Source organism: Leptopilina heterotoma, unplaced genomic scaffold, assembly GCF_015476425.1.
Source record: "Leptopilina heterotoma isolate Lh14 unplaced genomic scaffold, ASM1547642v1 Lhet_278, whole genome shotgun sequence".
Taxonomy (NCBI): domain Eukaryota; kingdom Metazoa; phylum Arthropoda; class Insecta; order Hymenoptera; family Figitidae; genus Leptopilina; species Leptopilina heterotoma.
In genome coordinates, this window is record NW_025110986.1 from 3,588,094 (window position 1) to 3,612,297 (window position 24,204).

The 24,204-nt window shown below is 30.6% G+C and overlaps 1 protein-coding gene across 7 annotated transcripts in view; it reads left to right on the forward strand.

Annotated features, from left to right (window-relative positions):
* LOC122504074 (mucin-17-like) overlaps positions 1 to 24,204 on the forward strand; it is a 1,014,141-nt gene that overhangs the window by 757,150 nt on the left and 232,787 nt on the right. The gene's annotated exons all lie outside the window — the stretch shown is intronic.

Below are 24,204 nucleotides of genomic sequence, written 5' to 3' on the forward strand. Positions count from 1 at the left end.
GACCCTCAAATATTTTACCACAAATTAAACAATTATTACACTGAGAGAAATGGATAGTCAGATTTTGATGTTAAAAAGATGATGTTACACGATACTATCATTATGCTACTCCCAACCATCCCAGATGCTAAAAAAAATATAGTTATGCTACCCCGTACTACCAAGATGTTACTCCTGATGATATTGATGGTAACGGTGACTATCTAGATAGCTGTCTGTATACGTAGCATTAAAGATGGTCACCCTAACCACAATTATGTTACCCACTACTATAAATTTCTCTCCGTGTATTTATAAAAAAGGTTAAATAAAGCGTAGTTATATTGTTTTGGTCAATACGAATGAGATCCATTTTAAACTGTTTGAAAATTAATGATACTTTTTTCAAAAAATAAAAATATCTGAAGTCGGTTGAAAAAGTTTCCACCGGCCTCAGTTTCCACCGACCTTCATATTACGAAGAACCTAGTGCAAATGTAGTGTTATGGTGCAACATATATATAAGAAATAAAAAAAAACCTATAGCTCAGGAAAGTTTACCATAAATTACTTAAATAAATTTCCATAAATTACCACGAAAAGTTTTATAAATTAGCGCAAAAATCTCCATAAATTACCAAATTTTTAATAATAATTTAAACTTTACATATTTTTATGAATTACCGTGAAAATTTCCATAAATTTCCATAAATACTTGAAATAATAATTTTTAATGAGATTTACGCTATAATATTGTTTAAATTACCGCGAAAATTTTTTTTGACAGAATTTGTCTAAACAGTGAATTTTGTTAATTACTATACTTGTTTACAACAAAAATTATAAACAATTTTTCCGGCCCGCTATGGATTTTTCTTTTTGAAGCCTTTATCTTCAAAAAAATATATTGATAATAATCATAACGATAAAAAAAAAATTTTTTTAATTTCATAAACCAAATCGTGCGCTACGCGGAGAATCACCCATTACCATACAATTGAAGCGTTTCTTTATTTTTCTACAACTAATACAACTTTTTACTTTTTATGTCTTTTCAATATAAAATACTGTCTAATCGGAGGTACTGAATTAATAGTATACTTAAAAAGGGGATCCTCTACTTTTTCAAAAATAATAATTATTTTTTGAAGAATTAAACTTTTATCTTGGGGTGAATAAATATTAAGTCTTTTAGTTGAACTTATCGAAAATTACTTTCGATACAGTTAAGTCTGAATTCGCTTAATATATAGATTTTCTTTAATAATATTAATCATAATAATCGAATTCGTACTTAACAGTACTGGAAAAAATTATATGCCTAGAATTTATAAGAAAATTCTAAATTTTTGTGTCTTTTTGTTTGCCTCATCAATATCCCGTGCAGAAAAGTGTCTGGTTAAATTATATACGAGATAGAAACTGTACCGCAAACATCCCGTAAAGCTGGTCACGTAAAACTATACCGAAATGGTCTAGATTCTGTATAGTTTCACTACATTAACTGCTTTACATTGGAATACGTTCTAGAATCTGTATAGTTTCACTACAACTGCTTTACATTGGGATACGGTCTAGAATTTGTATAGTTTCACTACATTAACTACTTCATATTGTAGATCTAGATCAATTCTGCCTAGTGAAACTTCACAATCATAATCTGCAAGTAATTTCTTTATGTTTATAATATTATTAGGGGAGAGTGGGGCAAAGGCGCTAGGTTTACATTTCTCGATCTATATTTTTTAAATTAAGCAATTAATTTATGCGGTCTTTGTTTTTCATTATTCTAAAACTAATCAACAAGAAATTTTAATAGTTGTTATTTAGTATATTATAATTATAATTATAAATACATTATTTAATGAAATTTAAAAACATTGCAAAAAATGCCTTTGCCCCACACGCTGAGGCAGCGACGTTTTCCCTTATATTTCTAAAAGAAAGAATTTATAAGCCTTAAAAAAATTAACAAGTGATATTTATTAGTATAATATTTACGAAACATAAGGTTAACAACATATTATTAAAAGAATTAAACTATTTAAATAAAAAATAAAAACTTTTAGTGATTTTAACCTTATATTGTGAATAAATACGATAAATATATAGAAAAATTCGAATATTCAATTGTTTTTAAACAAATTATATTCAATATTGCCTTTGCCCCACATAACAAACTTTTTTTTTACTTTAAATTAAAAATATTTAGATACAAAATTAAACTAAAACACCACGCCAGTTGTGTAGAGAAATATTTAATTTATTTACATGTTACGTTTTTAAAAATTAAATACTTAAACTTATGCTTTAAAAAATAAAAGTTTGTTCAGTAAAATTATCAATTTATTTTTGCAAAACAATTTTTTTGTTATATTTCTTAAAATATTTGATATTTTTAGGTTTTTATTTTTTTAATCAATTGGTTTGATTGCATTGCAACTAAATTTTTAATACCAATTGAAATAGACAGAAAATTAAGGAGATATTTTAAAAAACGTCTTTACCCCGCATAGCGCCTTTGCCCCACTCTCCCCTATTATTATTTACATATTGTAATTAATAATGTTATTAAGTATATAGATTTAAATATACCATTTACAAACAATTTATTATAAATAAAGGCAAAAATTGCAGTCTCGAAACTGAAAAGGTATTTTAAGCAACACATCTTCCAAGTCAGCGTGGCTGTGTGGTATGTGTATTCGTATTGCATCCTAAAGGTCTAGGGTTCGAACCCCCGTGCGTGCGATATTTTTCCGTCTTAATTTAATTGATTTATGTTAATAATGTGAAGTGTAGTATAGGTTGAAATTCTTAATTAGAATTTAAAATAATAACAAATAAATAACTGGACTTGTTAAAAATAAAATATGGTATAAAAGAAGAAAGCGAATAATCGAAATTTTTTTTTAAATTCAATGAAATTATTGCACCTTTTAAAATCTTTAATATTGTTAAAAATTAATAATAGTTTATATATTATAATTATAAACTTTGTTAATATTGTTATATAATTATATTGTACATATGTTATTAATTATTATTATTATTAATTTTTACAAATATATTTACCGTAAATCAATATAGAAGTATTAAACAAGTTTCTAAAAATGAAATTTATACTAAAGCCCGTGTTATAGCTTTATAATATTTCACTATATTGTTCTGATATAGTAAAACTATCTAGAAACTTGATGTCCGTAGCGTTACATTTCAAGATAGTTACTACAACATTTCACGGTATCGCAACTAGATAGCAACTAGTGAAACTATATCATTACGGTACAGATACGTGACAAATTTCCACACGGGATAATCATCACAAGAATCGAATTATTTTCAAAAGTAATAAAATTCTATTATTTTCAAAAATTTTAATAAAATTCATGACAAAATTTCAATTATAATTTAAAAAAGTTTTTCTTAATTCAATGATTTTCAATATTCTACTATTTTAATATTTCCAAAACAATACAATTATTAAACAAAAGTTTTTATAAAATTCTACACGAACATTCAATTATATTCTAAAAAAATAAAAATTTTACAGGAATTCAATTATTTTGAAATAGAATTTGCATAATTTTTTTCGAAAAAAAACAAATATTTTAAAATTTTGCATATTAATTATTCGCAGTAATTCAATTATTTTAATTAATTTTAAAATTTCTTTCAGGGATTTAATTATTTTCATTGATAATAAAATCATTCAGAGGAAGTCAATTATTTTCTTAAATAATAATATTCATCACAAGAATTCAATTATTTTCAAATGTCATAAAATTCAATTATTTTCAAAAATTTTAATAAAATTCATTGCAAAATTTCAATTATTTTCACAAATAATATAACTCATTGCAGAATTTCAATTATTTTTAATACAATTTTAATCAAATTCCTCGAAAAATGTTATTCGAATTCGTCGAAAGAATTCAATTATTTAAACATTTATTTGATAAAATGATGTATAAGAATCCAATTTTAAGAAGTATTCAATTATTCAATAAATTATCTGTGTTTGTTTTTAAATAATTGAATTCTCGTAGAATTATTTATATAAAAATTGATTTAAAAATTAATTTCAGTTAAAGGTTTAAATAATAATTGAATTGTGGGCCACTGCCTAAATTAAGTTCCAAATCAAAAATAACGATGAAATATATTTATTAAATGGTTAGAAATATTAAAAATGATATAAATGTTTAATTATTGGTTTAAAATTAGAAAAGAAAAAGTAAGAAAATGAAATTAATCAGAATCACAATTCGGTCAAGTAAAATAGGCTCCATTAAATATACACTTTAAGTGAACAACTCTATCGCATGAATCGCAATGAATATAATTGTTTTTATTAAATTAATTTAGCTATGAGTGATTTTAATAATATGCACCTGCATTGTGCAATTAAATCGCCAAAATAAGCAACAAATACTTCCCCAATAAACGTGGCCCACAATTCCCCAAATGCTTCATTCTACGAAAAGCTGTGTATTATTTATTCATTTTAATTTGTACAAAACAATAAAAACATGAACGCCCAAAATAAATATTTGAATGTAATTTTTCAGGTGATTGTTGTTTACGGTTTATAGGTAATTGTAAAGCTTTGTAAAGTCATGAAATGCTAATGAAAAATTTAGTTTGGACGAACAAAAGAAAATAAAAAAATTGGATGATCAAACTTATAAATATTATTAAATAATGGAGATGGCCCACAATTCCCCAATCTCCCCTATTTTTTAAGAATTTCCAAATGATCGAAATTTCATAAAATTGAATTGTAAGCCAATGAATTTGAAAATTCTCAAAAGAACTTTATCAAAATTGTAGAAAATAATAATTGAATTGAAAATCTTAATTCCCATGGAATAATTATAATCATTAACTATATATTTAAAGAAGAAGTTATTGATGTTTTCGAATAATTTTACAATTGAAGAAATTCGTAAATAAATGTAATGGAACATTTTTTTAAGTATCTAATAATCTTTAGACTGAATCAGAATATTCTTTAGGGTCAGGGAAAAAAGAAAAATTTTGTCTGGAAAACATGGAAAATACAGGGAAAAATAAAATAAAATTTTTGTGTCAATCCTGATCACTTATAAATATTTCCAAATCGTTGAAAAATCTCTGCTCTCGATGATAGAAAAATTGAAAATTGATAATAAAAATTCAGAGAGAGAAAGCTTTCCAGTATGTATTGTAGAATCAATGAAAATACTCCAACTGGAATTGTATAACAATGGATAATGAAATTGGATGGTTCATTGTCGAGCATATATACATCCAAAGAGGAGAGAAAGAGAGAGAGGGAGTTCTCGCGTGCACGCTTCAATGCGCTACCAATCACGTCAAGGCGTATCCATATCCGCAATAGTTTGCAGCATTGAACGATTGGTGAATAAGGGCCTTTCATCTCTCAACTGCTCCTCTTTACTACTCTCGGGTGCACGCGGTAATAAGCGATAACTCTCCTTTTGCTCTCCAAGAACCACCAAGATTAAACCCAGACTTTCCACCAGCTCCCACTGCAATAAAGAGATAAAGGAATGTGTGTCAGAGATTACTTAGTTTCCCTCGTCTCATAATTAACTTCACCACACTTGGATTTGCATTTCACTTCAATTCTCCAGTGTGTGTGCAAGACTTCATTCTTCTCTCCTAGATTATCATTTCTTTTAACTTCATTTTCACAATTCTCGTCAATTGTTTTTCGCTTTTCTACTATTTTAATGAATTTCAAAAAATTCTAAAAACCGATTGTATCTAATATTAGGAAAAAACGAACTTCTTGAACGAAAAATGGGTTAGGTATTAATTGAGTTAGTCTTGATATGAAGTTCAGTAATCGTTGAAAAATGTCTGCAATAAATTTTCGATTGATTTGTGTATACATTGCTATTTGAAAGCCATTAGTTAATTATCGTTTCATTAAATCTTGTTAAAGTGAAGTGAATTGCTTGAGCTAAAATCACAGTGTTGTCAGAGGCAGGTACATAACAGATGTACACATGCAGTATGCTTGATAGGAATGCCTGTCGCTTCTCACTGCGCATATTGGAAGCAGCAAGTAGTTATTGCATCTAGATACGATAGATACCCTATTCAAACCTGTTCTCAATGCACGTTAGAGCAATTCATGTTCCGGAACCAAACTGAATACGGTATTAGGGAGACAGCGGTTGTTGCAAACGGGTAACTAACTCTCTATACATATAGTGATCACTTGTCTAACATGAAGGGTGTGAACGTAATTGTCTCACATTTTCAAAACCCTCTTTCATTTCACCAGTAAAAAAAACTAAATTCCATATCAAAATATCCATAATCAAAAAGTTACGTAACTAGATTTTTATTTATAAAACATTCCAGTGTACATAAGGGACTCAGTGCGAAAATAGATGAAACTGAAGTTACCAACGTTGATTCAACGAAAAACTTTAAAAAAAATTTTCTCAGGATACAAATTTTCCTTGTATATTTTTAACCCTCCAAACCCTAAAATAAAAAAAACGTGGGAAAAGCAGTGATTTTTATTCTTTTTTTTTTAATTTTTTCCAAAAATCACGAAATTTTAAATAAATTCATAGTTCCTCGACCCGGTAGTCATTTTTTTCTTTTGATAATTGTTTATTTTAATATTAGACGCAATTTAAAAAAATTTTTGTACGTTTCCTAATCGGGGAAAACAGTAATTTTGGTTTTTTTGTCACGGATTTTTAGAAAATCAGGGAATTTTAAGTAATTTAATAATTTCCCCGCCCCGGTAGTTAATTTTTTCTTTTGATAATTGTTTATGTTAATATTACACGTTATTTAAAAATTTTTTTAAGTAATTCCAAGTCGGGGAAAGCAGTGATTTTGAATTTTTTTTGTGTCACGAATTTTTCAAAAATTCCGAAATTTCATTTAAATTCATAATTCTTCGCCTCGGTAGTCACTTTTTTCTTTTGATAATTGTTTATTTTGACATTAGACGTTATTTTAAAAAAATTTAAAGTGATTCCAAGTCGGGGAAAGTAGTGATTTTTATTTTTTTTATCGAATTTTTTCCAAAAATCCTAGAATTTCATTAAAAAAATCAAAATCACTGCTTTCCCCGACTTGGAACTACTTGGAATTTTTTTTAAATGGCACACGACATTAGACTAAACAATTATCAAAAGAGAAAAATGACTACCGAGGCGAGGAATTATTAATTTACTTAAAATTTCGTGATTTTTGGAAAAAATTCGACAAAAAAAATAAAAATCACTACTTTCCCCGACTTGGAATCACTTGAAATTTTTTTAAAATAACGTTTAATGGCAAAATAAACGATTATCAAAAGAAAAAAATTACTACTGAAGCGAGGAATCATTGATTAATTTGCAATTTCGGGATTTTTGGAAAATTCGTGACACAAAACAATTCAAAATCACTGCTTTCCCCGACTTGGAATCACTTGAAATTTTTTTTAAATAACGTCTAATATTAAAATAAACAATTATCAAAAGAAAAAAGTAACTACCGAGGCGAGGAATTATTAAATTACTTGAAATGCTCGGATTTTTCAAAAATCCGTGACAAAAAAACCAAAATCACTGCTTTCCCCGACTTGGAATTTATTTTATATGGCACTCGACATTAGAATAAACAATTATCAAAAGAAAAAAATGACTACCGAGGCAAGGAATTATAAATTTAATTGAAATTTCGTGATTTTTGGAAAAAATTTGCCAAAAAAAAAAATAAAAATCACTTTTTTTCCCACGTTTTTTTTATTTTAGGGTTTGGAGAGTTTACTTGGGTTAAAAATATACCAGAAAAATTTATATCCTGAGAAAATTTTTTTTTAAGTTTTTCGTTGAATACGTTGGTAACTTCAGATTCATAAAATAGTTATTTGTGTGACAAGGGCGTAAAAATAGGGAAATCACACGGGTCGAGATCCCCCTATTTGCGCCCACGCCACACACACTATTTTCTGTAACATTTGCGTTAAAAAAGCGGGGGGTTGGGGGTCTTCCCCTGACGGGGTCCAGGCGGGTAGACACTTCGGGGGCGAAGCCCCCCTACACGAACTACGATAAAATTTTTCTTTAAATATTATTTGCACATATTTAACAAATTTAAATTAATAGATAACGTGTCAAAAAGAGTCTTTTTATTTGAGTATTATATGAAATAGGAATAAAGGAAATGAATATAACAACGTTTTTATTTAAGATTTTTTCTTATTTTTTGAAATTAAAAGTAAAACATTTAGAACAATTTTATCGAAATCTTTGAAGATTAATTAAATTTATTTAACTTTAATTTTTGGCCTTGAAACACAGTGTAATCTACTTTTGTCGATTTTCGTTTTTTGTTAAAGCTTTAAAAATAATATTAAATATTAGTTATATTTAAAACATAATAAAATAAAAAAATAAATACTCTTTTAACGCTTCAACATTTTTAACATAAAATATCGTAAATTAAATTTTAACGTTTTAATATTTTTTAGTACAAAATAATACTTTTCGAACATAAAAATCAAATTCTCCTTTAATATCTATTTTTTAGTTTCATTAGTAATATTTATTGTAATATTTTGGCAGTTCGTAATTTGTAAAAATTCCGTCCTGGGAATTTTAATTGGAGATGGTTAATTGGTTTCAAAATTTTTAAAACAGTTCCTTGAAGTGGATGTACCAGCTGCGTTGATATTTTCGGCATCAGAAGAAGTTATTGAATCAGAAATTAATTTGGAGATTGTTCTTTTTTTTAATGGAGTTTTCAATATAGATTTCAGCTACTTGATTAGATTTCCAATCACCGAGCTGCTTCACGGTGGTTAGATAGGCTCCAGCGTCGGCAAGAAGCGTTGCCGACGTTCTACGAAAACAGTGGCCAGTGTACAGGTCAGCTTGTGGTAGTTTTAAATAATGCGCTATTTTTTCGGCATGACACCAAATTTATTTAAACCAATTACCTGCCTTGTACACTTGCCGTGTTGACAATTTAAAACAATTTGGATGTTGGGGTATCTTTCGGACGAAGCAAAGCATATTTTTTTACAGTATTATAAAAAGCGCCTTCGACAACAAAATTACGGCTGACATTTGTTTTTGTAGGTGGAATGTTTATTTCGTAGCGAGATCCTTTTGTCAACAATATCTTCTACCATCATATTACACAGCTCATCTCGTCGACATGCTCCTTCTACGCCAAGTATTAAAGCTACCTGAAAGTAAAATTGTAAATATTATATCTCTACTTGTTGGTAAATTTTTTTTAAGTTGTAAATATTTTGTTTATTATAAGTAAAGTAAAATTTGTAAATATAGTTGTAAATAAATTAATTTAATTTAGAATTTGTAAATAATTGAATTTAATTGCTAATTTGAAAATTTATTTATTTATTTAATAAAAGTTCATAGGGCTAGTTAGCCCTTCAAGGAACAGTACAGTGTTGTACATTAAGAAGTATAAGTCTAAATACAGTAATAACTATAATAGCAATAACAATATGTATAATATAAAAGAAAAAAAAATGTTTGATACAGTGCTAACACCACATATAATAATAAAAAAGTTTACAACCATAAAAAAAATTTAGAAAGTTTATATGCCAAGGGAAAATAAAGATGAAGAAAAAAGAAAAAAAAGATTAAATATTACCAATACGTAACTTCAAATATGTCTGTGTTACTATTAACCTCTTCACAGTGTTTGACGTCTATAGAGGCAAAAATAATTCGTGCCCCCATTTTTTATGACCGCTATAGCGGCATCGAAAAAAAAGATATATAAAATTTAACGAATCTTGCTAAAAATGTCTACTCGGGGGTTTTCGGGGTCGCTGAATCCAAATCTGTTATTGAAAATTTTAAATTCAAAATGGCGGCTTCAAAATGGCGACCAAATTTTTTTTTAAGTTTACGAATTTGGCTGAAAATGCTCATTCGGGGGTTTTTGAGGTCTCTATAAATCCAAATATTTAGTCAAAAATTTTAAATTCAAAATGGCGGCTCCAAAATGGCGACCAAAAAAATTTAACAGTTTACAGATTTGACTAGAAATGTTTACTTGGGGGTTTTTGGGGTCGCTGAATTCGAATATTTGGTTAAAATTTTTAAATTCAAAATGGCGGCTTCAAAATGTCGACCAAAATTTTTTTCAAGTTTACGAATTTGGTTGAAATTGCTCATTCGGGGGTTTTTGAGGTCTCTAAATCCAAATATTTAATCAAAAATTCAAAATAGCGACTCAAAAATGGCGACCAAAAAAATTTAAAGTTCTCAAATTAGTTCTTAAAACTTCCCGTGTAGAAAATTTTTCTGGTGCTGGCCTGAGTCAGACCAGACCGTCTATTTTCCAGTCTAGTGGCTGTCCTGAAACTCTGGCCTGTGGCTGGCCAAAAGTGTAACGCTAGAAACGGTCAGCCCCTGAATAGACAGGCGGCTAGCCAATCGCAAGATAGATATTTATTGCTTTCTAAATATAATAAAGCAGCCCTCCAACATCGTTTATTTAACGAAACAAATAAGAAATTTATTTAAATTCAATGTTAATATAATAAAAAAAAATTAATTTGTATTTGCAAACAAGTAATAATCATCAACTTTTAACTTTCAATCAAATTAATGTTTACGACACAGAATAAACGCAAACCTATAAAACTAAATAAAATTTGACATTGCGGGGAATCGAATCTACGACCTACGGACTTCTAGCCTAACACCCTAACCACTATACTCTATCAAAGCTACATGAAAATAAATTTTAATTTTCGACACCTTTTACACTTACAATTAATAAAGATGTGTTTAACTGTGTAATCACGAAACTACTGCAAGTTTCGTGTTATGGTACATAAAGAAAATAACAAAACTTGTTATGAACTACTTCATAGTAAATTACCTAATAAATTTCCATAAATTACCTCTAAAATATCCATAAATTACCATAAACTACCGACGTTAAATTTTTAGTTTTAATTTGTGTTTTACATATTTTAATAAACTATCGTCAAAATGTTTATAAATTATCGCAAAAATGTCCATAAATTACCGCGAAAATTACCATAAATTACCGACGTTAAATTTTTTAGTTCTCGTTTGAGTTTAAAAAAGTTTTATAAATTATCGCAAAAATTTCCATAAATTACCGCGAAAATTTCCATAAATTACCATAAATTACCGACGTCAAATTTTTTAGTTCTCGTTTGTGTTTTACATAGTTTTACAAATTATCGCAAAAATTTCCATAAATTACCATAAACTACCGACGTTAAATTTTTTAGTTCTCGTTTGTGTTTTACATAGTTTCATAAATTATCGTCAAAATCTTTATAAATTACCGCGAAAGTTTCCATAAATGACTGAAATCCAAAATTTTAATGATAATTTTTGCTTTACATATTTTTATAAATTATCGCGAAAATTACTAGAAATTTCCATAAATTACCGCGAAAATTTTTATAAATTGCTAAAATAAAAATTTTTAATTGTAATTTCTATGGAACATATTTTTATAATTTATTGCGAAAATTTCTATAAATTGCCGCTAAATTGTTATAGTTGTTTACAACAAATTTAATTCATTTTTCAGTAATAATTCTGCGAGGAACCTTCTGGTTCCCTTAGTAAACATAAATTACAAATTCAAACGGGATTCTCTTTATAAAGATTTTTTTCTAGACAATAAACCTTAAAAACGATTTTTTGAATGGTTTACAACTTTTTATACCTAGGGGAGAGTCTCCAGTTGTGAGACACCTCCAGTTGTAAGACAGTCAATTTTTTTTAACATGCAATATTAAAAAGCCGATTGGTTTATATAAAAACATTTCTTTTTATATGAGCCAACTTTTTCGTGTACGCCGAAGCGGATATATAAACTGTTTTTGTTAAATACCAACACCGTGTGTGATAATCGACTAAAAAGCGTTTTTTCAATAAATGCAAAGTACTTTTTTTCCAATTTAATTAATTGGAAAAGGTAAATGTAATGCATTTTCTTTTAGTGTTTTCCTTATATTTTGTGATGCAATATTGCATTGTGCCAATCTACGGTTGAAAATAATTTAATTTTCCTTTTTCAAAATAGCGCCAATTTCTGGGTGTGAGACACAGCATATCACCAGTTGTGAGATTGTGTCAACACCTATCTGGACAGCATAAAAAATACTACTTTGCAGGCATACTATTTAAATGTTGTTTTGATTTTTTTTCTAGTATTTTTGGGCATGTCAAGTGGAAAAAAGTCAATTGATTCAGAAGAAATCAATTTTAATGCTCTTGTTGAAGCTATTAAATTGTGTTTATTTGATAGTCATATTTTGGCGAATAAATATTATTATTTAGTATATAATAATATATATTATTAATATATTTACTTATTTCTACTAATCATAACGTTTTATGTCAAACTTATTAAATTTTAGCAATTTTTAATGAGCGTCTCACAACTGGAGACATTTTTTTTTTTTTGAAAAAAGCGATGTGCTCAGAAAATGTATCGTAAAATTTTTTGTGTTCATTTAAACACTATACTTTCTTTTAATAAAAGTTGCGTATTTCTGTTACCTTTCCAACGGTATATTTTATTTACAATTTCGTTTACCCGTTTACAATTTTCGGGTCAAAAATGAAACCCGTCTCACAACTGGAGACTCTCCCCTACACATTGATCTTAAAAAGTCGAAAAATGTTGTGTTTTTCGACAATCTTCTCCCGTAGAAAATATTATGTGGAAGAAATGTTAAATTTTAGAGATTTGTTGTCTTGTTTTTTAGAAAAAGAATTAGATGGTTTTTGATATCTTAAAATCGGTTTAGTACATTTCGAGAAAAGTATCTGGCTAGTCTCTTCAGACTAGTATCGCTCTCTGCAGCCTATAGAAGTTGCAAAATAAATCATTTTAGTTATCTAGAAATTCTGACTAGAATCAGAACTGGGTCTGTCCAGACCTTCCAGACCAGCATCGCTCTCCGCAGCCTAGAAATTGCAAAATAAAAAATTTTAGTCATCTAGAAATTCTGACTAGAATGAGAGCTGAGTCTGGTCAGACCTTCCAGACCAGCATTGCACGCCGCAGCCTAGAAGTTACAAAATAAAAAATTTTAGTCATCTAGAAATTCTGACTAGAATCAGAGCCGGGTCTGTCTAGACAATCCAGAACAGACAAAATAGCTACGATCTGACTTGTAGCTAAGCAGCACCAGAACTGGGTCAAATCAGATCTTCCAGACTTGCGAGGCTAGACGCTTTCTAGTTTGCGCCAGGCTTGACTCTAGACGTTCCAGAAGATTTTTCTACACGGGTTAAAGCAGAGGAATTAATATGTCCGATGTTTTAAAACATTGTGAAATACTCAAAATCGATCTATATTAAAATATTTAATAATAGTAATTAAATTAAATAGTTTAATATGAAATATGAAAATTAAAGAATATTATTTTCACATATTTTATTTTAATATTTCAAATTTAATATTAATAATTATTGATTGTTGAACAAATTATTGTTTATAATTAATTATAGTAATATTTATTACTATAAATTAACCAAATTTAATATTTTAATTTAGACTACAAAATAAAAATATAGTAATAATAACAATCAATTATTAAAAATAGATTGTTAATAAACAATAATTGTTGAACAATAAATAATTAATATTTTACTATTAACAACACTTATTAACAATTTGGATTATTAATTTGATTAATTAATGAGAAGTTTTAATAAAGTTATTGCAACCTAATGTTAAATTCAAATGTTAATTAATAAATTAGTTAATTATTTATAATAAATTATTAATTGATGAAATGATAATCTGAATTTTTAATAAACAAACAAGAATAAGTAATTTATAATCGAAATCACCAATTTTATTGTTAATATTTTCAGTAATAATATTTTTAAACAATTTATATATAATAAATATTTAAACAATGAGTTAATTATAAACTTTTAAACAATTTATTAACAATTAATCTTAAAACATATTGTTAATTAACAAATTGATTAAATATTTATTAAATTATACCAAATTAATTATAAAATTTAATAATTAATAATTTTATTGTTATTAACAACAACTATAATTTTTAAAATGTTATTAAACAAAATTCTTATTTTTTCTGTATAAATATACGAAAAATCATAGAAAATGTTAGAATTAAGGAAAACAGACATTTTTGTAAATTCTAGAAATTGGAGTTGGAAGGGGAGATGAAGTTGAGAAAAGATAAGACTCAGCCCCTTTTCAAAGATCCTCCTACGCTTAAAACTGATAAAAATGGGACGGACCCAAAATTCACCTATCAGGCCCATTTCTTAATGCATTTTCTCTCCATTTTCTTTTTCTTAAACCAATCCTAAAAATACTCAACCCCTTTTTGCCTTTCTACAATATTTTCATCTCCGAATTTTCCTCCTTTGAGAAAATCAGAAGTGGGAACTGTAACATAAATATACGTGTTCCTTAAGGAAAATTCAGAGCTCGAAAAGCTATCAATTCAAACTAGAGTTCTCGAACAATTGTCAACTATAGCTTATAGTTCTCTTCAAGTTCTAGTTCAAGTTCAAAATTCTAGTTCAAGTTCAAAGTTCTAATTCAAGTTCAAATTCTAATTAAAATTCAAGTTCTATTTCAAGTTTTAATTTAAAAATTATAAAAAAAAGAATAATAATTCAACATCTACGACTTCATCTCTGCTTCCAGTTCCAATCTCTCTCAACTGTAAAAGATTTATATATTAAAAAGTGAGTACCTATATTAAATTGCTATTTTATTTTCTTTCTAAATTCTTGTCATAAATATTCCTATATTGGGAATGAATCGTACTACGTTAATCCTTGGATTGATCTTAGTATAAATTCATTCTTTCATTCCATTTTTATTATTTTAAATACAAGTGACTCCTAAAAAGATTATTTACCCTTGATTCCGAAATCCAGTATCGAACTGCAGAAAATCTCAGTTCGAGAAAAATCTCATTCCACTTTTATAAATTTTTCCATCCTTAATTTTTCTATTAATCGAATCAAAGAATAAAAGAAAGACAACGAAAGTAATCCCAAGCTATTGGACGCAAGTCTAGGCTTAAAATAAATAAAATATAATTGAATTTAATTAGAATTTAATACTTAATTAAATTTGATAAAAAGTATCATTACGAACCATAAAATAATTATTTTTGGGACGTAACAATATTATACATATGGGCAATTCCACGCAAGATTTACCTATGACCTTGAGAATTTGGTTAAACATATTTTTTTCTCAATCTATATGGAAAAAAAAGAAATACGTGTTTTTTTATTTTTGTTTAATCGCCCAAATTTTCGAGTTATGAATTTGCGAAATTTTGGATTTGTAACTGTAGACATATTTTCAGTAGCTTATAAGTCTGAAAATATTGAATTTAGAAAAAACTTGTCAAGGAATGAAAGAAAACTAAAACTTTCATTCCTTGACAAGTTTTTTCTAAATTCAATATTTTCAGACTTATAAGCTACTGAAAATATGTCTACAGTTACAAATCCAAAATATCGAAAATTCATAACTTGAAAATTTTGGCGATTAAACAAAAATAAAAAAACACGTATTTCTTTTTTTTCCATATAGATTGAGAAAAAAATATGTTTAACCGAATTCTCAAGGTCATAGGTAAATCTTGTGTGGAATTGCCCATATATAAAAATATAAACCCCAAAAGACTCAAATAACTATTTATAACCACATTCGTAAACTTTTAAATTTTTAGTTGACATCTTGAAGTCGCCATTTCGAATTATAAAATTTTAACTAAATATTCTAATTCGTGTCTCCAAAAACCCCCAAATGCTCATTTTTAGCCAAGTCCGAAAACTTTAAAATTTTTTCGGTCCACATTTTGAAGCCGCCATTTTGAATTTTAAAATTCTAACCAGATATTCGAAATCAGCGACCCCAAAAACCCCCCAAGTGAGCATTTTTAGTCAAATCAGGAAACTTTTAAATTTTTAAAGCCGCCATTTTGAATTTTTAAATTTTAACCAAATATTCGAAATCAGCGACCCCAAAAATCCCCAAGTGAGTATTTTTAGTCAAATACGGAAACTTTTAAATTTTTAAGCCGCCATTTTAGAGCCGCCATTTTGAATTTTTTAATTTTGATCAAATATTCGGATTCAGCGACCCCGAAAACATAAAATATAATAATACCAAGTAATTAAAACAAAAAATTTTTTTGCACATTTGTGGGACGAAAAGCTTATTTTGACTACACTGCTAAGGGGTTAAATAGAAATCTATAAAACAGTTTCTTGAAAGTCGGCTGTTTAGATATATCTCTGATTGTAGAAGGGATTTTATTCTATAGTCTCGCTCTTCTAATAATGAAAGATCTTTGCATTTTACATATCTTATGTTGAAGTATCTTCAAAATACATTTTCTTTCTCGCAACCTACTCTGACTCTCTGCATTAAGATTACTAAACTCGAAAAACTTAAATAAATAAAGAGGGATTTTATTATTGAAAATATTGTGAAGAAGATTACTAATAAAAAACTGTCTTCTAGTCGCAACGTTCAGAAGACCTGATTTAATTCTGTACCCTGTAATATGCTCAAACTTAGGTAAATCATATACAAAACGAATGCAGGCATTTAAGGCTCGTTCTAACTTATCCCAGGAGGAAAAGTCGGACGAATGTCGGATTATACAACCGCCTGGGATCCGCGCCCGTACGGACCGCCAGCACCGATGGTCTGTACCGATTCGGATCCTAAAATGCAACCGGCGCGGAACAGATTAGGCTCCGACTTTTGGATCCGCCTTTCTACTTTCGTCAGTACTGGCGCGGTACTGGATTTGTTCCGCCTGCAGATTTCATTCTTCTACGCGCGTCGGAAGAATGACGGATGTTAGGTCTGTACTGTCTCGGTGCTGGGGCGGATCCGACTGCGGATCTCGTCATTTATTGTTATAGTTTACATTATCAGTATAATCATAAATTTATTTTATTATTATAATTAATTATTACAATAACTAATTGCATTTATTATAATATTATTATTATTTTTTTTTTTTTTTTTTTTTTTTTTTTTTTTTGCTTAGGGAATTTTGGGAAATCTGCCTACAGATACCTTGGATTCCGCACTCCAAGGTTATGTGGGGTTGGTGTGATAAAACAAAAGGAAATATAAAAAAAAAAAATAAATATATAAAATAGAAAATTTAATAAACTGGCGACCTACTGCCAGCCCGACCCACTAAAACCCGTAACCCTTCTTCTGGAGCCCTTTACCCTCCCTCGGAACTGTCGTAAGACTTTAGCCTTCGAGAGTGGCGCTCCAACTCTGTCGCCAATGCGACTTTCTGCCTTTCTCTGCGGTTATCCTGCGTCTTTAGTTAAAAATTTAAAACTATTTAAATAAATAAAATAAATAATTAAAAATTATTCGCTCCTTTTAATATTCCTTATTTACTTTTAGTCCTTGCGAGAGTCTTCTTCGCCTCCTCAAGGGCCGTCCTGAAGACTCCGCATCCTCCACTTCCTGCAACATGGGTGGTTGACACCTTATTGCCAATCTTTTCCCTGCACAAAAAGCAACTTGAGTTGTTTTTACAGTTGGAGAACCTGTGACCGGCCTCACCGCACTTAAAGCACGCAGCCGATCTGTCCTCCTTCTGGCATTTGGCTCCAATATGGCCGTATCCCAGGCATCGATGACACCGGACGACCATTACTCTTCTTTTGATTGGGCAACACATAAAACCAATTTTTACGTGTCCCAATTTCTCCAGCCTGTTCGCCTCTTCCAGGTTGGTGACCACAACCGCGAGCTGGATCTCGAGGCGGTTGGGTCCTAAGACCGTCACTCTCCTGTTTACTGGCTTACCCATTGCTTCAGACAACACTTGTTGCACCTCAGCTTCTTGGGTAAGGCAATCCAAATCACGGATCTCGAGTGTAACTCTTCGATCCAATGACTGCACCTTACCCATGCTTCCAACCGCCTTGGTGACCTCAGCGGTGAAAGCGTCCTTATCGGAGTCTCCTCTGAACTTAATCAGAAGGTCCCCCTTGTTTGTAGCTTTTGCTGCTACTATTCTCGTATGGCTGTCCTCTGGGTTGACCTCTTTGCGAAGCTTACCCAGACGTCAGCATACGTCAATCCTTCACCGACTCGGATTAGAACTGTGGATCTTTTTGACCCAATTCTTTCCAATTGAGGAATCTTTGGATCTGGTACTTCCGTTTCCATTGGAGGAGCTTCCTCCTTCTTCCTCTTATCGGTTTTGGTTCGAGTCTCTTCTGGACTGTCACCCTCTCTCTTCCGTTTCTGAGCATCTCTTAAGACGCTTTTGAGATTACGCCTATAGAAACGCTCTCTCTCTTTCTTACGGTCCTTGCGGTTGCATTCCGCACCGCTCAGAACGCATGCCAAATCGAAGTCCGACTCATCGGCCGCGGCATGCTTTGCCCTTGTCTCCTTTAGCAGGACGTCGATGACCTTGAGTCCATCCTTTACCGTCCTATTGACGGTTTTCTGAAAGTCGCAAGATTTTATCATCTTTGCGACCTCCAACTCCATTTTTTCGAGACAAGTCGCCTCCTCCTTTCTGAGCCGCAAGCATATCTCGCGAGTCTCTTCTATTGCCTCGTCGTCTACTTCTGAGTGGATAGCGCTATGAACGGTTTTTCCGCTACTGCAGCTTGACACACTCAGAAGGCTCGACGTGCTTCCTTTCCTCGTTTTTTTATTTTCCACGATGTTCTGTGGATCTACCCTTTCCACGATCACTCGTGGCACTGCAAGAAATTGTGCGCCCCCACAATCCGCGCGCACTTGAGCATCGGTCCTGGGACCGATGGTGAAATTTCCCGTTTCTCTGCCTGCTCACATGGGGTACCTTCTCAGAATTTTTTGAATTCATTTTTTCTTGCTGTTTGGTTGTCCTTTAGTTGAAAGCCCCGCCACCACGACAAGGTCTACCGAACATATCCATGATGTCAATCATGTCTGGCAGTGGATATGAATCCACTTCCCCCAGCACATCGAAGACATCGATGATGTTCGGCAGTGGACAACCAGCGGCGGAGATTATAATATTATTATTAGTTAACCAATAAATAAATTAATAGTATTCATGCAAAGGAAGAATATAAGAAACTTAATTTTTTCATTATATATATAAAAATCCAACTTTATTAATGTGCAATTAAATAAATAATTTTTAATAAATAATATATTAATTTGAAAGAAGTAAAATATATATTTAACTTGAAAGAAAATGTGATCAATATATTATAATGCCTACAATAAATAACATATTAAATACAATATATAAAAAAGAGATTATTATTAATTAATTTATTATTAATTAATTAATAATCTCTTTTTAATTGTTACAATATATTAAGTAATTATTTATTGACACTTTTCTGCAAATTAAATAATTAAAAAAATGTGTTGTGCATTAAAATTTTATTCAATTTAATACTATTACTTATATGTTATAAATTGTTTTGCAGTGAAGTTATGTTCATATTATTCGATATATTATGTAATAAAATATTAAAAAACAATAATAAAAATATAACATTTTTTTTAAACGAAATATTGAAATATTCATAAATACACATTCAGTAAAGTATTGAAAATATACCGGTATTACATCAGTCCGTATTTGAAAATTGTTTATTGCCGCGTAGTAATTTTACAATTTTTATTTCAGCTAGTGAGACTTGAAAGCATTTAAGGTTTGAGAGTTCCATGCGAGCGTAGCATAGTGGTTAGCGTGCGAGATTTCGGTGCGTAAATATTCGGTTAGGCGTAGGTTCGTACCCCCAAGCGTTAGGATTTTTCAAATGTGTATGTAATAAAAAATTGCGTTTAAGTGTATAAAGAAATAAAAAAATGTGTAAAGTGAACTGTCAATGAATTGTCATCCGTATTTATCTTTTGCAATTAATTATTATTTTTTATTGATATTTGTTGAAATTATCATTTTGATCCGGGCCGGTTGTCAGGCGGTAGAATGCCAGCATTGCCAGCGCACATCTGGCTAGGAAATGAAAGATCCGCAGTCGGTACAGTGCCGGGTCCCAGCCGGTTGAATTATACACGGAACGGCTCTTCGCGGCCGGTTACCGGACGGTAGAATGCCAGTTCCGAGACGGATGGCCAGCCAGCTCCTGGCTAAGTCATCTTTTGGTAGAATACCAGTTCTCGGGCGGTTCCCAGCCAGTACCACTACTCCGGCGTCGGTACAGGCGAGGATCCGCGCCGGTTGGAAATTTCCCACTGGGATTATTTAAGTCATCCGTTGTCATCATATACTGCGCAGCAATAATCAAAGTACGGAAGTACTAGTGATTTAATTAATAAAAGTCGAGTTGAAGTTGGCATGCACGCCTTCTTTCTATGTAGTTGCTGTAAAACTATAAATGATTTACGAGAAATATCATAAACATGCTCTCGCCAAGATAAATTTCGACCTAATGTCAATCAAAGATCCCTAACTGTTTCTTTATAAGAAATAGGAATCCCTCCGGCATTCAATGGTTTAAGAGTAGCAAGATTGTCGGAGGTATTTGTAAATAAATAATTCATACCGTGTAAACATAATTAGTTTAAAAATTACTTTCGTGTCTAAATACTGTTCATCGGGGGCATCTTGCAAAACAATTTTAATTTCATCTGGCAATAGAATTTTTGCTTTTTTGCCTTCGAAATCTTTGTTAACAATTTTTAAATAATTTACTAAGTTTACGTATTTACTTATGTCAACTCCATCATTGTGCTGAACCATTTTTTTAACCATTGAGTTATTGAATTATTGAGTTATTCAATTATCCTTTCTTAAAAAAGACATGGAGTGGAAAGGTCGAATGTATCGAAAAGTATCGAAATAAAGAATGGGCAATGAGAATGTAAAATTTTAATAGAAGGGTGTTTTAAAATTGTTTGTACATGTGAAGGTGGCGCTGCAGTCGTATGTTATTTAAAAAGAGCGCGAATATATAAATTTTATTTTTGTTAAGAGAAAGTACTCATAATAAATCTTATTTTGCATTGTCAAAAAAAACGTCAACATTTCAAATATAAATAAGCAAATTATTAACTGAAAAAATTTGAATATTATTATTAATGAAATAATGGACGTGGACAATGGACATATAAAAACTAGCACCGTAGACGGCCGCTTGCGGCCGTCGGAGGAGCTAGTTTTCTAAAATATCATTAATGACCCTTTTAATTTTTTATAATATTGATATAAAGAAAAATATCTATCAATTTATATAAAAATTATATTTATTTTGAGTGATAGTGAACACGACCCACGGGTGGGTCGGAAACAGTTATGGCCATACTTTTTCACGACCTATCCGTGGGTCGGAAACAGGCAACGGGTTAATGCCATTATAACAAATTTTGTTTGTTTTTAACTCCTTCGCAGTACTGATTTGGTATTATGCCAGTTTTCTGCCAGTACTGATTTTAATACTTTTTTAACTCCGACTTATTACTGATTCGGTTGTGGAGTCAGTATACTCCCAGTACTGATCGGGTTCCGAAAGTCAGTACCGACGGTCAGTACTGAGTCAGTACCATGCCGGTGTTTAACTCCGTTCTAACTCCGGACATTTCTACTTGGGTCGCCACACTGTGCCCATGGTCTGAAAATATAAAAAATATTTTCTTTCTCTGCTTATAGTTTGCCATACTTTGCCCGTAGTTTAAGATTTTGACAATAAACATTAAAAATTAAAAAAAAACGCTTTTTCTTCTCCCCATGGTTAAAAAATAACAAAATTTTAAAGTTTTTTTTTATTTTCGTTAAAAAATAAAAAAAATTGCAGTTGTCGCCATTTTTTAACCACTGAATTTGCTTATAGTTTGTCGTCTTTTAACTATACTTCCATTTCCACTTGTAAAAATAATTAAGTAGAAACTATAGTTACTTAGTTATTTTTACAAGTTGGTCTATTTTTAAGGAAGATCAGTGTTTTCGATAACATTAGAAAAAAAGAAAAATATTACATTTTCCAAAAAAAGAAAGACTCACGGAAAAAAATTTCCTGTGAAAATTACAAGATTTCCTGTGCCATCTATGAACGGCGATGTAGTATCCACAAATGGCTGAGTTTGGGAAATACACAAACCAGAATGAGTCTTGTCACAAACTTCAGTTTATGATTCAACAGCTTAAACAGTCACGCAGCAGACGACAAGCAGACGTTCACTTGAATTTTCTTGCGCATGCGTGGATTTCTTGGTGTTATAACAGATTGGTTTGTGGTGCACACAAACCAGCTTGTTGGAAACACAAAACTCGCCTGCATAAAGCACAACTTAACCTATTTGTATATTTTACGAAAAAGTTTGTGTTTTATATAAGAAATTTTTTTCCGTGCTGTTTTGTTGTTCATACAGCAGGATTTGTTTGCTTTTCCAGAGATTGCTGGTATTTCTAAGCTCGAAAATCGATGGATTAGCAAACCCTAAAACTGAATAGTGTTCCCTCTTATTGATCGTGCGGTAATTCTGTTCAAGAGTTCTCTGTCTGAGGTTAATCGCCAGGGCAACAGAGGGGTAAGAGAGGGGACTTTACCCTCCTCCATGTACCCAAAATCATCTTCATGGTCAAGCAGGTTTCGATGAAGAGTAACGTCAATTTATCTCTCTCTCTTACCTTGTTTACATCTAGGTACAATTTTACGAAATGGAATTTACAAATTTTGATAAACATGGAAATAAGAAATAAGGAATGGTGATTTCTTATTTCTTAAGAAATTAGGAATTAATTAATTCTTATTTCTTTCGATTCGATTTTCCCTCGTAAGAACAAAATTACGAAAGACTAAAATATTTTTGACTAGTTTACTCTTGTAAACTCTCTCTGTCTCTTTTTCATCAAGATACAAATGTCTGTCAATTAATGGGACAGGATATTTTGTGCCCCCCTCCCCGACACCCCTGCAACCGGGGAATCGAGTAGACTCTCATTATTATAACACGACTCGCAAAGGGGGTTTCGGATCGAGTAAATCAGTCGGATTGTAATTAACTCAGAGTGTAACAGTTTACACTACGAAATCCAGTTGTGAGTTCTAGAGTCCGATTCATACCCAGTCGACAAGCAGTCGATTTAGAAGCAATCATTGGTTTATCCTGGATTATCCTGAAATAACATCCGCAGTTACACCTGTGTGACGCCAGGGGAAATACCTAATTTTAAATTAGAGCACGAAATAATTCAGCTCATTGTCGGAAGGATTATTTTCGACCCAAAATTTTGAATATCACTGAATGATATACTACTGATTCCTAATTTATAATCTCGTAGTATACCGATTAGAAATGTACTATCAAAGCAATTTTGGGTCTATTACTGGTTCAGTAGTTAATTTTGAATGACTGTGGTTCATTACAGGTGACTACAAATTATACACGGGAATTCTAATTTATTACTTCACTTGTCAATTCTATTAATAGATACTAATTAAGATTGCAAAAAGAAGCATTTTTTTCTACATCTGTAAATTTCTGGACTTAGAAAAATTTAGAACTTTTAATCATTTATTTGTAAAGTGCATTAAGAAGCATTCAGACCTCTGCAGGCTGCCTGCCTGCCTGCGCAGGCAGTAGATCGTTCACACTTCACTTTTCCCGTTGAAAAATGAGGGAAGATTTGAATATCTATTACAAATTCAAATCTTCCCTTATTGTTCAACGGGAAAAGTGAGGTGTGAACGATCTATTGCCTGCGCAGGCAGGCAGCCTGCAGAGGTCTGAATGCTCCTTTACACTGCAAAAACAAGTGTCTCATTTTGAGACGTTTTGTCCACACATTTGAAACGGACATGTGACTCATTTCAAGACATATACATGTCTTAATCGTGAGATAATGGAAAAAGACTTGTTCAAACATAACCTCACATTTACAGATTATACTTTATAACATCTGAGATATTAAACCATAACATCTAGATAATATGCATTAGCATCTTTTCTTAATATCTAGTATATTAAGATTTCTAATATCCACTTTTCTCAGTGCATCACTAAAAAGCCTGAATCATATGTATATAGTGTACTTTATTACCTGACGATCAAAAGTCATAAAAGGACTAAGATCTGAAAATGTAGCCTTTTTAAGATAATTGTGGTCAAAAACGATTTCGAGCATAAAATCCTTTATATTTGAAACTGAAATATGAATTGAAACTGAATAATATATTTATAGAT